The sequence below is a fragment of the Oryza glaberrima genome, chromosome 1 (genome assembly GCF_000147395.1).
Source record: "Oryza glaberrima chromosome 1, OglaRS2, whole genome shotgun sequence".
Lineage (NCBI taxonomy): Eukaryota > Viridiplantae > Streptophyta > Magnoliopsida > Poales > Poaceae > Oryza > Oryza glaberrima.
Genome location: NC_068326.1, coordinates 16,704,088 through 16,716,033, shown reverse-complemented (window position 1 = coordinate 16,716,033; position 11,946 = coordinate 16,704,088). Strand labels below are relative to the sequence as shown.

General features: G+C 41.0%; 1 long non-coding RNA gene across 1 annotated transcript; it reads left to right on the top strand.

The window, feature by feature from the left end:
* The first annotated feature begins 7,404 nt into the window (after positions 1-7,404).
* On the top strand, positions 7,405-8,753 carry LOC127759277 (uncharacterized). Its single transcript, XR_008014587.1, has 3 exons — positions 7,405-7,650; positions 7,728-7,993; positions 8,687-8,753. It is a non-coding gene; the product is annotated as an uncharacterized LOC127759277 (long non-coding RNA).
* Positions 8,754-11,946: the final 3,193 nt, after the last annotated feature.

Here is an 11,946-nt window from a genome sequence, read left to right as displayed (position 1 = left end):
TGGCATAATATAGGGCTCATTTGCAAAAGCAGCATTTAGCAAACATTTGAGAATTTGTAAAACAATAGAGTAATTAATCATCAATATTAATCAACACTGAACAGCACACCCATGCTGCACAGGCCCAACCATTCTGAACAACCATACCCGGCTGTACAGATCTATCTCCAAACCAGGAGCTAATCAAATTATTACCAGTTATAACATCATTTATTATGGTGAGAAGTGTGAGACTAATCACGAAAGACATTGTTAGACCCGCCCATAACCGCGGGCACGGCTATTCAATAGTTTTACTCTGGCCAGAGGTGTACCAATGTACCCACAAGACACAACTCCACAATATGTCACCATATCATCATGTGCCCATGCTGAACATGTCACCATATCATCATGTGCCCATGCTGAACATGTCACCATTTGTGTAGTTGTGACAAGACCCCTCGCATAACTCAACCCAAAGCAGTGCACCGTTCCCGGATCATAGTCACCCCCTTATAAACAAGGCATGGACTCCCAAGCGACCCCCGTGGGCTTATCTCCGCCACTTCTCAGTCTGGTGCTCCGCAATGAGCCTTGTTATACAAAGTGTCCAGCCGTTGCCCATTCTGGCTTGTGGTTGGCACGGTTAATGTTTCACAACCGAAAATCGTGAACCGGTCCTTAATTGTCATGAGCACGACCATCAAAACCATGTGCTCACAACCCACCATTATCAAGTTTTAGTTGGCACATTAATTAATTAACCAATCACGATTGACCATCGTGAGCTATCATTAAATATTCATCATTAAGTAATAGTGAAACATTAGTTATCCCAATTGTGTGCTAATGTTTCTAAGCATGGCTAAGCAATTATGTCTAACATCTAGCTGAACCAATATATATAAAGCTCAACTAGTCAAATTATAATATCCCAAGGTATCAAGGAATAGAGTAATCAATGCAAACAGGCCATAACAAAGGAATAGATTCACACCACCCAGTGACATTCGAAAATAAATGCACAGTTGAAATAAATAGAGAATTTAAATATAGGATCAACATGCTCAAAGGAATTGTGTTTGGGATCTGTGTGACTTGCCTTGCAATATTCGGTCTTCAATTAATCTTCTTGAACACTTCCGACGCACTCGCGGATCTTTGAAACGACGGAAACGACAAGCTAAAACGCAAAATGAGGAAAACGACTAAGAAACTCCAAATAAACAATACATATAAAGTAAACAAACATGTAGATCATAATTTTAGATGAATTATGAGACTTGAACGGCCTCATTCTGACTTCAAATGAATTTATTACGAATTTTACAAGATTAAATCTAATTAAAGCCCATTTAAAAAGGATTAAATAAATTTAATTCAATTTATGGATAATTTTAATATGTAGATCTTTATTTTATACAACTTTTGCAACTTGAACCACATTAAACTGAGTTACAATGAATTAGTTATGAATTTTTAAAGTTTAAACCGGATTAAAGCATTTATATGGATTTTAATTGAATTATGACGCAATAATGAATTATTTTTGAAAAAGGAAAATGGAATTATTGCGTCATCGGCTCAGGTTTACGGTGGACCAGGTGCACAGCGGCGGCTCACGGAAACGAACGGCCGAGATCGATCGATCCAAAACGAACGGCCGAGATCTATCGGCCCACGACCGGTCCACGGGACAAGTCGGCGATGACATCATCACCGGCGGCGACTCGGCTCACGCATGCTCGACGGCGAACGACGGCGAGGCGGCGCAAACGGAAGACACCAACGCGTAGAGGATGATGCGGCGAACTCACCGAGCACTTGGACGACGGCAAACGACGACAGACGACGACGGCGGCGAGGTTGAAGCGGCAGCGGTCTTCGGGTCGACGGTGACGGCAGTGCTCCGACGGTCTTCGGCGGCGGCGAAGTGGTGGACGGGAACGGTGACGACCTCACGATGCCGATGGTGGCGACGGCGACCGAAGGCGGTGACGGCGACGGCTGCGCGGCGCGGCTGAACCGACAACAACGACGGCGGCGGCTAGGGCTACACGGAGGCGGCGCTACACGCGATAGCGGGCTAATACAAAGGTGGCGGCGGAGAGAGGAGGTCCCGGGGATCTTTTTATAGGGGCTAGGAGGCGGCGACGAAGGCCCACGGCGGCCGGCGACGGGATGGAAAGTTAGGGTTCGGAGGAGAGAAATCGATCCGAATCGAACTCAAATCCGGCGATTTCCAAAGCGATTTAGACGATGTTTCCAAAAGGGAAAAGGTAGAGTGGATCACGGGGATCCTTTCCCCTCAATCAATTTCACCGGAAACGGAAAGGGACGACCGGATTTGGAATGGCGGCGGCGGCGCAGCTCGGCTAGGGTTTTGGCGAGAGGAAGACGATGACTGACGGGTGGGACCCACCTGTCAGCGGCGGTCGCACGCGCGCGCGCGGCTGACTGGGCCAAGGGAGAGAGAGCGGTTTTGGGCCGACTTTCGGCCCAAAGCCAAAAGGAGGATTTAAAAACATTTTTCTATTTAAATTATTCATGAAATGCAATTCCATTTATTAAAAATACTTCCTTGGCACAAATAAGTCCCAGAAAAATCTAGGAACTAAAGAATCAAGAGAAGTATTTAACAAAATTTTATCTAGCCCAATTTTATATTGAGATTTAACAAATCAAAATTAGATCTTCTCTTTTAGGCTTTTAAGATCATTTCTAATAATTCCTTTTAGACAACAATTTATAATTTAAGGATTTTTGAACAAGAAAAGCACTTAACAATATTATAATTAGATCATTAATTGATTATTGATTAACTAATTACTGAACTGTTCTTTGTATCATTTAGGAATTGAGCTCTGAAAAATCAGAGAAAATTTCGGAGAGTATAATTAATCATGGAGAATTTAATAAAAATTAAATCTAGCCATGCTTTAAATTTAGAAAATTTTATTTCCCACATTTAACTTCACTTGTAAATTAATGAAAATTTAATATAAATTTTATTAATAATTTATTAGATAATTTATAAATACTAAAACGAAAATCTGGCTGTGACAATTGATGAGTGTGAAATTCTCCTGACTTGGTAAGAAAATCTACAATTTGTTGGCCAAGTAGTTCCTGCTTAAGTACTTACTAAGCAACTTTTGCAAAGACGTCCTTTTTGTATAGCAGACTGGGAGGCTTGTCTATTCTCGATCAATTATATAGATTCGACAGACAAAGCAAGTAAATTCAACTAATTTCTTGGTGTTGGAAAATTTGACTGTTCCTTGCTGCTTCATGAAAATGTTAAATATTTTGTCTTTCCATTGAAAGAGAGGCAAAGAGATGATAGATTTAATCCCTTCTATCTGTTTTTATATGCTGCATTGCACTTTGACTAGTCCTTTTGCATTCTCAATTTCAGTTAAAGTGTTGGTATGAAGGTTAATGAATTGTCTAATTCCGAAGTCACCCAATTATTTGTTCCGTTTTGTGCGAATCTTATACCAATCTCATTATATATTTAATTGTCAAAATAACTGTTGAGCCGTAGCGTAAGCACGTGCATGTTACCAGTAAATTATTGTTGGTTAAATATTTAGGGAGTTAATTCTTAAAATGCGTGCATGTTACCAGTAAATTATTGTTGGTTAAATATTTAGGGAGTTAAATCTTAAAATGCGTGCACGCTTAATTGGGATGGAGAGAGTTCTATAAAGTTGCTATTGTTTTCCATATATATAAATAAATTTCATGAAACCTTAAGTCTCATATATTTTTATTTGTTTTAAGAAAGTATTGAGGCAAAAAGTTTTGTACAAGCTTATATTATATATTTGATTATTATATTTATATTAGTAAAGTGTCTCAGCGTTGCAACGGAAAAAACTACCACATACCATGCATGCACGTTGTATAGTATTTGGGGGCAACGGATCGTAATGTTGATGTAGTACATCGGGTTCTCTTTACCCGATCATGAAAATTGCAGGGATTCCTATTTTGCGCGCACACTGGCTACGGAAGTAGCGCGCAGCCACGCCCCCCTCGACGCCCTGCGCGGTTAGCTCTGTAATTAGTTTCATTAGTGCTAATTATGGTAATTAGCAATATTTTCCTTTTTTGGCAGGGTTTTTTACTAGTAGATTGAAAAGAAATCTACGTTGAAGTCAAATTTTGAAAACTTTCAATCGAAATTTGAATTTTTTTCAAGTCAAATTTTGAAAACTTTCAACTTTTCATCTCAAATTTGAAAAACTTTCAACTCAAATTTGAAACTTTCAACCCATATTTAAAAACTTTCAACCTAGATTTTAAAACTTCCGACCCAAATTTGAAAACTTTCAAGTTGAGATTTGAAACTTTCAATTCGGATTGAAAAATTTTCAGGTTAAGATATAAAAACTTTCAAATCAAGATTAAAAAACTTCTAACTCAAAAATTTGAAAACACATGTGTTGAAGATTGAAAAAAGTCAAAAAGAAACGCGAAAAGAAAACGCTAAAAATAGGAGAAAATTGAAAAAGGAAAAAGAAAATCGCAAATAAAAAAGGAAAAGCGCCATGTGGAGGGGTGTGGAGGCTAAATGGTAAAAGAAATCTGACCATTGCCCTTGGATGTAAATGAAAATAAAAAAATTATAAATTATGAGAATAAAAATCTTTATTTGTGATGATTTCACTAGTAACTGGTAGTAATAAGGATTTTACTACGTTGGGCATGTTCGAAAGCTAGAGCAATGCTGCGGTCAGCTTTAGGATGGATGAAACGCATAAGGCCATCCTCAACCTAATGACTAAGATGGTAAGATGGTGTCAATAGCATTAAATAAGTTGTCACCTAGGATGAAAAATGATGTAGCAAGTGAGTAAATGAGGAAAGATAAGAAAACCAGATCTTGCATGACGCATAGTTTCTACACATCATCCAAGACATAATGTGAGATAAAAAAACATTAAATTTAAGTACGGAAAAGTGGTGTTTGCATTGAAAAAGTAGTGTCTAGTACTAGTTTCTTGATGATGTGGAGTTTATGAAAACTATGTCTAGTGTCTTGGGTTGGGTATGGCATAAGAGTTGCATGGGAAATTTAGCCGAAATTACTTGTATCTTCCTATCTGGTGCTTGATGAGAGCAGAATTAATGTTTCCTCTGACCTTGTTGAACATTTTATGGAAGGTGAAGGATTCCTGAGCAAATGCGAGGTGAGAGACCGCATAGGCCCTCGAAATTTAGGGCCAAGTGCAAGGTGATTGAAGGGCCAGTGGCTGCGATGCAGATCAAGTAAAAAGACAATGTTAGTAGAGACATATCAACGTTTGTGAAAAACATATAGCCTTGCTCTATTCATATAATTTGTATTTTTTTAACACAAGGCCTCATTTTGAATTTGGCACGGGGCCCCCAAATTGCTAGGGATGACCATGGAAAGTTGTACGGCATTTACCTAATTCTTATACACTTGTAGTTGCAATTATCATATCTTGTAGATTTTTTTCAAGTCACTCGGTGAACTTCTGTTGCGACATCAAGTGTATGTGGTATCTTCCTCAAATGAAATATTCTTGAGTTCTGGCTTTGTAGACTACTCTAAGAATCTGTTTCTGCCGTCAGGTTAGACCAAACTGATGGCAATTGAGATGTTCAATTGGTAGTTCGGTTTGGGCCTCTTGCAAATCGAGAAGGAAAAAGTCTATATTATGGTATTACCTCCTTCGACTATGGACCGAGTCAGATTTTCCTCTCTCAACCAAAAAACCAGACACATAGTCTCCCTCAATGATGTAACCATCAAGTATATGCATACAACCAAGCATGAGAAATATAAAACATTGCCAAAGAATACGTTGGATGAATGGAGGATCTACAAGATATTAAAGTCCAATGAGTTTTGGAATCCAATTCGGCCTCCGGAGACAGCACTGATTTCAAACGGACCTAGCACCTTCATGCCAACTCCAATTTGGATGATCTTGGACTTCATGGAAAGCTTATCTCGCTACCTTTCAAACGCATCCGGTCTCACGTCCAAATTCATCTCGAGTCAACGGGAATCGCCAAAACAAGACAGTGTTGTTGCTGAAACTGAACTTGGGCCTTGGGCCTTGTAATAGACTAGGCCCATCTCGGAAGTGTCTCCCTCCACCTCCACGAATTAGCACTTAACCCTAGCTTTATTTTCCTCTACAAATAGCTTTGTACATCCTAAAAAAATAATTGGGTTTTGTTTAGTTGAATTTTGCCAAGTGCCATTCACCTTGTCTCTAGTCCTCGTTCGATTAGTCGGCGACTATTGATTCAGAGCCCACAATAGTTGGTGTGTTGATTTGCCTGGTCGATTAGATCTACCACTTCAATCGCAACTATTTCTTTGTGCTTAATCACCTATTCACAATATTTAGATTGCATCTTATCTTGTTCTTGCAGTGTTCTCTCGTTTGCATTGCAGGGATCATCAACCGCGCGTCACGGTTGGTATGACATCATTTGTGGTGTAGCGATTGCACGGCGTCCTAGACTTGTTCTGTTGGTAGCCACGTCGCAAACGTCACACTCGATCAAAGCGAGAGTTATCCCCTCACCAGAAGATCGGGCCACGAGAGAGAGCGTCATCACTCAACTATCAAAACGGTCAGTTTACCTCGTTTAGTAGTTAGCACAACAGTCTCGTCTAACGTGACGCATTGACTTGGCCCACTTGTATCTACGTGACATCATAGTCAGTACTTCAACTTTTTTAAAATAGCTGCCATATTTGTCCCCCATTCCTCCACCTCTCTCCTCTATTCCTTTTGTAACAGCCCTACATTCATAACCATGTATTTAGAAGTGCATTTGTTGTCGTTTAGATTTCATATTTACTATATTGCAATTTGATCATTGGCGATAACAAAATTAACTCTAATCGGTAAAATTGAAACCACTTCTATTTGAACAATAACTTGAACAGAAGTGTACATGTGTAATAATTTATTCAAATACTAGTTTATTTATCACCAACAAATATAAATTTTGTGGAATTTTTACTCTCTGTTTAGGCCTCCTAAGAATTCAAACCAACTTTCAGCCTAACCAATTTCATCTTTTCACCAGAATTAAAATATTTTGAATTTTTGAGTGAAACTTTGAAAAATGGAACCTAGAAACCAACACCTATCACCACACCAAATCCCTTAATTTTTGAACTAGTTTTACCTAGTCAAATTGAATTTACCAAGAGAGGGAAAGAAAATAAATCCTGGAAATTGCAAAAACGAATATGTACTCACCTACCTCTCTCACCCTCATTAACAGCCATGACATGGGCCCACTTGTCACTGACCTTGGGTGCCTCTTTAGCCCACAACACACCCATGGGCATGCTCCCACCTCAGGACTTAAGGGGGGGGCAGAGAAAACCCCTTCTTCTTCCTCCCCTTTCATCTTCACTGCTTGTTCTTTCTTTTTTTCCTCAAGCTGAGCTCTCATCTCACTTCTCCTCCCTAAATCCCATCCAATAGCCCAAGATCAATTCCTGCATGTTAGATCACAACAATCCCCATCATCCAAGCTTTCCATCCATCCCAACATCTTGCACATGCATGGAGAGTTGAGAGAGATCGAAATAGGAGAAGAGAGTGGTGGTTTCAGCCTGCATGGTTGCAGCAGCAACATGACTTTGTTTCCCTCCATTTGGTGAGCTTCCTTGCCATCCATGGTGCCTTTTTTTTTTATTTCCCTTCATGTTGAACATCTACAGCAACATTCAACAGGTCATCCATCTCCATTATTACAGCTAGGAGGTGGCTGCAGCTCATCCGGTGTTAATCTCTTTTGATTTCGGTTGAAGCAGCCCTAGGCAGCATCTCTTACCATCAGGCCGAGGCCTTGCTCCGTCTCTTGCCATCAGCCCGAGGCCTTAGCCTCGCACGACCCTACGTCCAGGTTGCTACCATGTGAGCGAAGTCTGGTGGAATTTGGAGAAAAGGGGGAGCGAAAATAGAAATCGATTTCTGAGATAGCTTTTGAGCTGAAAGAGGTTTGCGCTTTAAAAATTCATAACTAGTTCATATGAACTCTGAATTCAGTGAACCAAATTTCTGTGGATTAAGAAAAACGTGATCTTCAATGTTGTAAAATAAAAATGACCAACTTTTGTACTGGTTTTCCCAGTAAAAATATAAATAGCTATATGTATCCCTTGTGTGGTCTAGCTCTTATGAAATTCGTAAGAAATTATTGGTAAAAGCTAAAATTATGAAACCAATTTTGTTGAGCTTATATTTTAGTACTCTTTGCTGTTGTGGTGTTGTTTTTGGAAAAACTACCTCTTAAATCATGTTTAGGAGTTTATTTAGCATTCCTATGTTTCTAACTTGTAAGATCCATAAATAAATAATGACAACACATATAGCTGTGAAATAATTTTTCATAGGAGCTGTGAGTGATGTACTTTACTTAAAAATAATCATTATTATAAAATCTTGGTTTGAAATGCATTTTACTTGTAATGTACTAAAGGAAACGTTAATATTTACAGAACTGCCATTTTCAGCACCTGAGAGCTTGTCATTTTCATATCTCCCAAACCATAAGTGATAATCTGGTGATTCTTTCACCTAAATTCAAGTTAAAATATGATCTACCCACTGTATTTATTTCATAATTTATTGATCATTTTGCATGTGCATGTTTATTTGGCTCTTATTCGCATATTGCTTCTTTTCGATAGATTCGGAGATTCCGGAGAGTAACGAGCCATATCCCGAGGAGGATAGTGACTACCCTCAGCAGCAAGGCAAGCACCTAAGCATATAGAACCTATACTTTCTCTAAAAATGATTTGGTTGCAATCTATACGTATATATATGCATGCATTGCCTAGATATTAATATTGTCGGTTTATGGTGTATGGGTAGAACCTATTTATGCATTTAGTTCTTGTGTTATTGCTGTCCTTATATCCTATTACCACTGGTTGGGATTACTTGGGATTTCTTATTCATTAATGCTTAGCCATGCTTAGTGCTAATAGAACTATAGGGATGGACAGTGCTATTAATTGTGGTATATAAACAACTTGCATTATTGGGCATAAAACTTGAGCACTTACACTAAATAATGGTTGATGAAATATGTTGGACTTGGACGGGTGATAGGGCGATGATGGGAGGTTGGTTTCCCCTGATGCATGTAGCCCCGTCTAGGTCGTTAAGGACCGAACATTTTGACATCTATTCAAGCACCCTTCGTACTTACCACATGTCTTATTTGGGACCGGCTTGTTCTTACTAGTTCTACTGTGATCATTTATACCACATTGGAGAGTCGTGAGGCAGGTAGCCTTTGGAGGGCCTCGGGTGCCTAGGTTTGGCCGGGGGTGCCTCCCGCGTGGCGCGCCTGCCTTGGTCACATCACGCACGCACGTGACTGAGTCGTCGGGAACCCCAGCGTGGTATAGGTGGTTGGGGTGGGGCTAAGAAAGGGCATTTAATGAGCTTGAATCACTTGTGTACCGCACTTGACGGGGTGTGTAGCATTTGATCTTTGTTCATTTCGTGTGGGTCCAATTGTACACCTCTGATCAGAGTATAATCTATTCGAATAGCCGCGTCCTCGGTTATGGACAATGCTTGATGTGTTAGTTAGTTATGTTAGCATCAAATGTGGATTATTATGGATGTGATTATACTTGATGGTGGTGTTGGCATGTTGTGCCATGTTGGTATGGACTTTGGTAGTCCACGGATGATGATGAGAGCGCCATTTGGGCTCATTTGCTTATACATTTCAGAATTATATACTTGTTGTCCATAAATTAAAATGATGCTAGATTTACTTGTCCTTGCTTATTTTACTCATTAATTGCTCAATAAAATTAGCTTTATGCAAATGTTGAACCTAGAGACCCACTGTAGGCTAGAAAGCTTGCATACTTCTCTCTCCCTTATGTATATATAATTTTGGGTAAGACTTGCGAGTACAATCTTGTACTTAACCGGTGTCTGCAATTTCAGGAGAGGATTCCGGTTATGAGTTATGCTTCTTGTGTGGTCATTGCTCTGCCGAGGGCGGCGAGGGCAATGAGTGATCTCTTGCAGCTTGGCTCTTGCCCGGTTGGTTTGCCCTAGTGGGGTTGTGGCACCACCGGTTTTATCTTTTGCTTATGAACTCTATTTGAGACTTCCGCTGCTATATTTATGTGTTGTATGTTGAGACCTTGGACCCTATTATGTGTCATGTACCTCGCCGCACTTTAACCCTATTATGGTACTTGCTATGTTTATTAATTGCTTGCGATGAAAGTGTGAGGCTAGTCGCATTCCTGGGGACTAGCTAAGCACGAGTAACGGGTTTTGATCGCTTGAGATAATTGGGGATAGCGCTTTGGATCGAGTCACTGGGGTATGCTTTTGGTCGCCACCTTCGAGTGGTTGACGGGCATATGACGTGGTGGACTGGCAAGCTATCTTACGGTTATGTCTTGCACTCACTACTCGACATTTCGTTTATTATAACAGAAGGTTGTCAACCGCGATCATGGACACATTGAGGACGAGTGGCTTTTTATGCGTGTATGGATCCCACTTCTCCAATAGTATGTGGTGGTCGCGTTGGACACTGGATGGTATAATACTCAGGGTGTCCACACCTTTTATCTACCATCTCTCTATAAATGGGTGACATCCAAGCAAAGCCATACCATCGTTGTCAAGTCAGGTGCCCTCTCGTCAGCCTTCGTCTTCCTAGTCAAGTCTGGTACCCCATCATTCGCTTCTTGCGCCTCTTCTTCGCCACCTCCTTGCCTCCTCTGCCGCATCCCATCATTTCTGGCCGCCGATAGATGCAGGAACAACTGTCCTCATTGTTGGATATCAAGCTCGTTGATGCTCCTCCTCCAGTCAGCACTCAGACGCAAGCCTATCCCCACACCCCCACCGTCGAAGGAGTCGATTTGCACCGGTTTTGATTGATGTGGAAGGTGTTATACCCGGTTTTATGGTTAGAGAGATGATTCGATCGAGGGTAAGAGACGAGAGAGGCAAAGTAGACTTATTCTATCCCACGACCACACCCACCCAGGACCCAGCTATCGAATCGCCACTTTGCCAGCCGACAAGGCGACGATGCACACAGCCACGTGCCATCCTAGCGGAGACGCGGACTCACACGAACGGAGGGCGATGGACTGGGGCCCACCGGGCCGCGCTGGCGCTGGTGAACGGAGGCCGATTGGCGCCTGGCGGCGGAGGAGCGGTGAAACTTGAAAGATGCAGTGGATGGCGGAGTGGTTCGGCATCTGACCGTGGTGGCGCGGGAAGCCAGTGGCCGCTGCGCTCCCTTGAGAGTTGAAGGCGAGAAGTCGATGGCTCGCGGACGACGCGACCATGGATGTGGTCTTCTCGTTGCCCACTGCCCAGGCATGGAGAAGGTGATTCACCGGTGCTTCGGTTTAAACTAAAAACTTTACTGTAGTTGGGGGTTTTCGGCTTGGGTTTTATATTTTTTCCCCCTTCGTAGTTTTTGTTAAAGTAACTAGCTGGGTGGCCCGCGCAATTGCGCGGCTAGCACCAATATAAAATTATATATTTTTTACAGAACTTTTTATTTTTGTAGCTTTGAAAAGTCACACCAGTCCACTACTTATTTCTTTGCCATCCCTTTATTAATTTGCTTGCTTGATCTACCGCAACTTCTATTTATTCTTGTTGGAATATTTCAAAATTAGGTTTTTAGAGTTAATTGTCTCATTGGGTTTCTTTTTATAACTTTTAGAAGTCCGTCAAATGTCGCTATTGTACTCGTTTACGGCCTGCCCGCTGCCTCCCCTCTTTATCATTGGGATTTTCAAAATCGAATATAATTATTGTTGGGTTCATTTTTTACTTCCTAGAAGTCCCGCCAACCGTCGGCAGCTCCACCACTATACTACTCTACAACCTACTCGTTGCCTCCCCTCTTTATTGTCATTGAAATTTTAAAATCGAACAT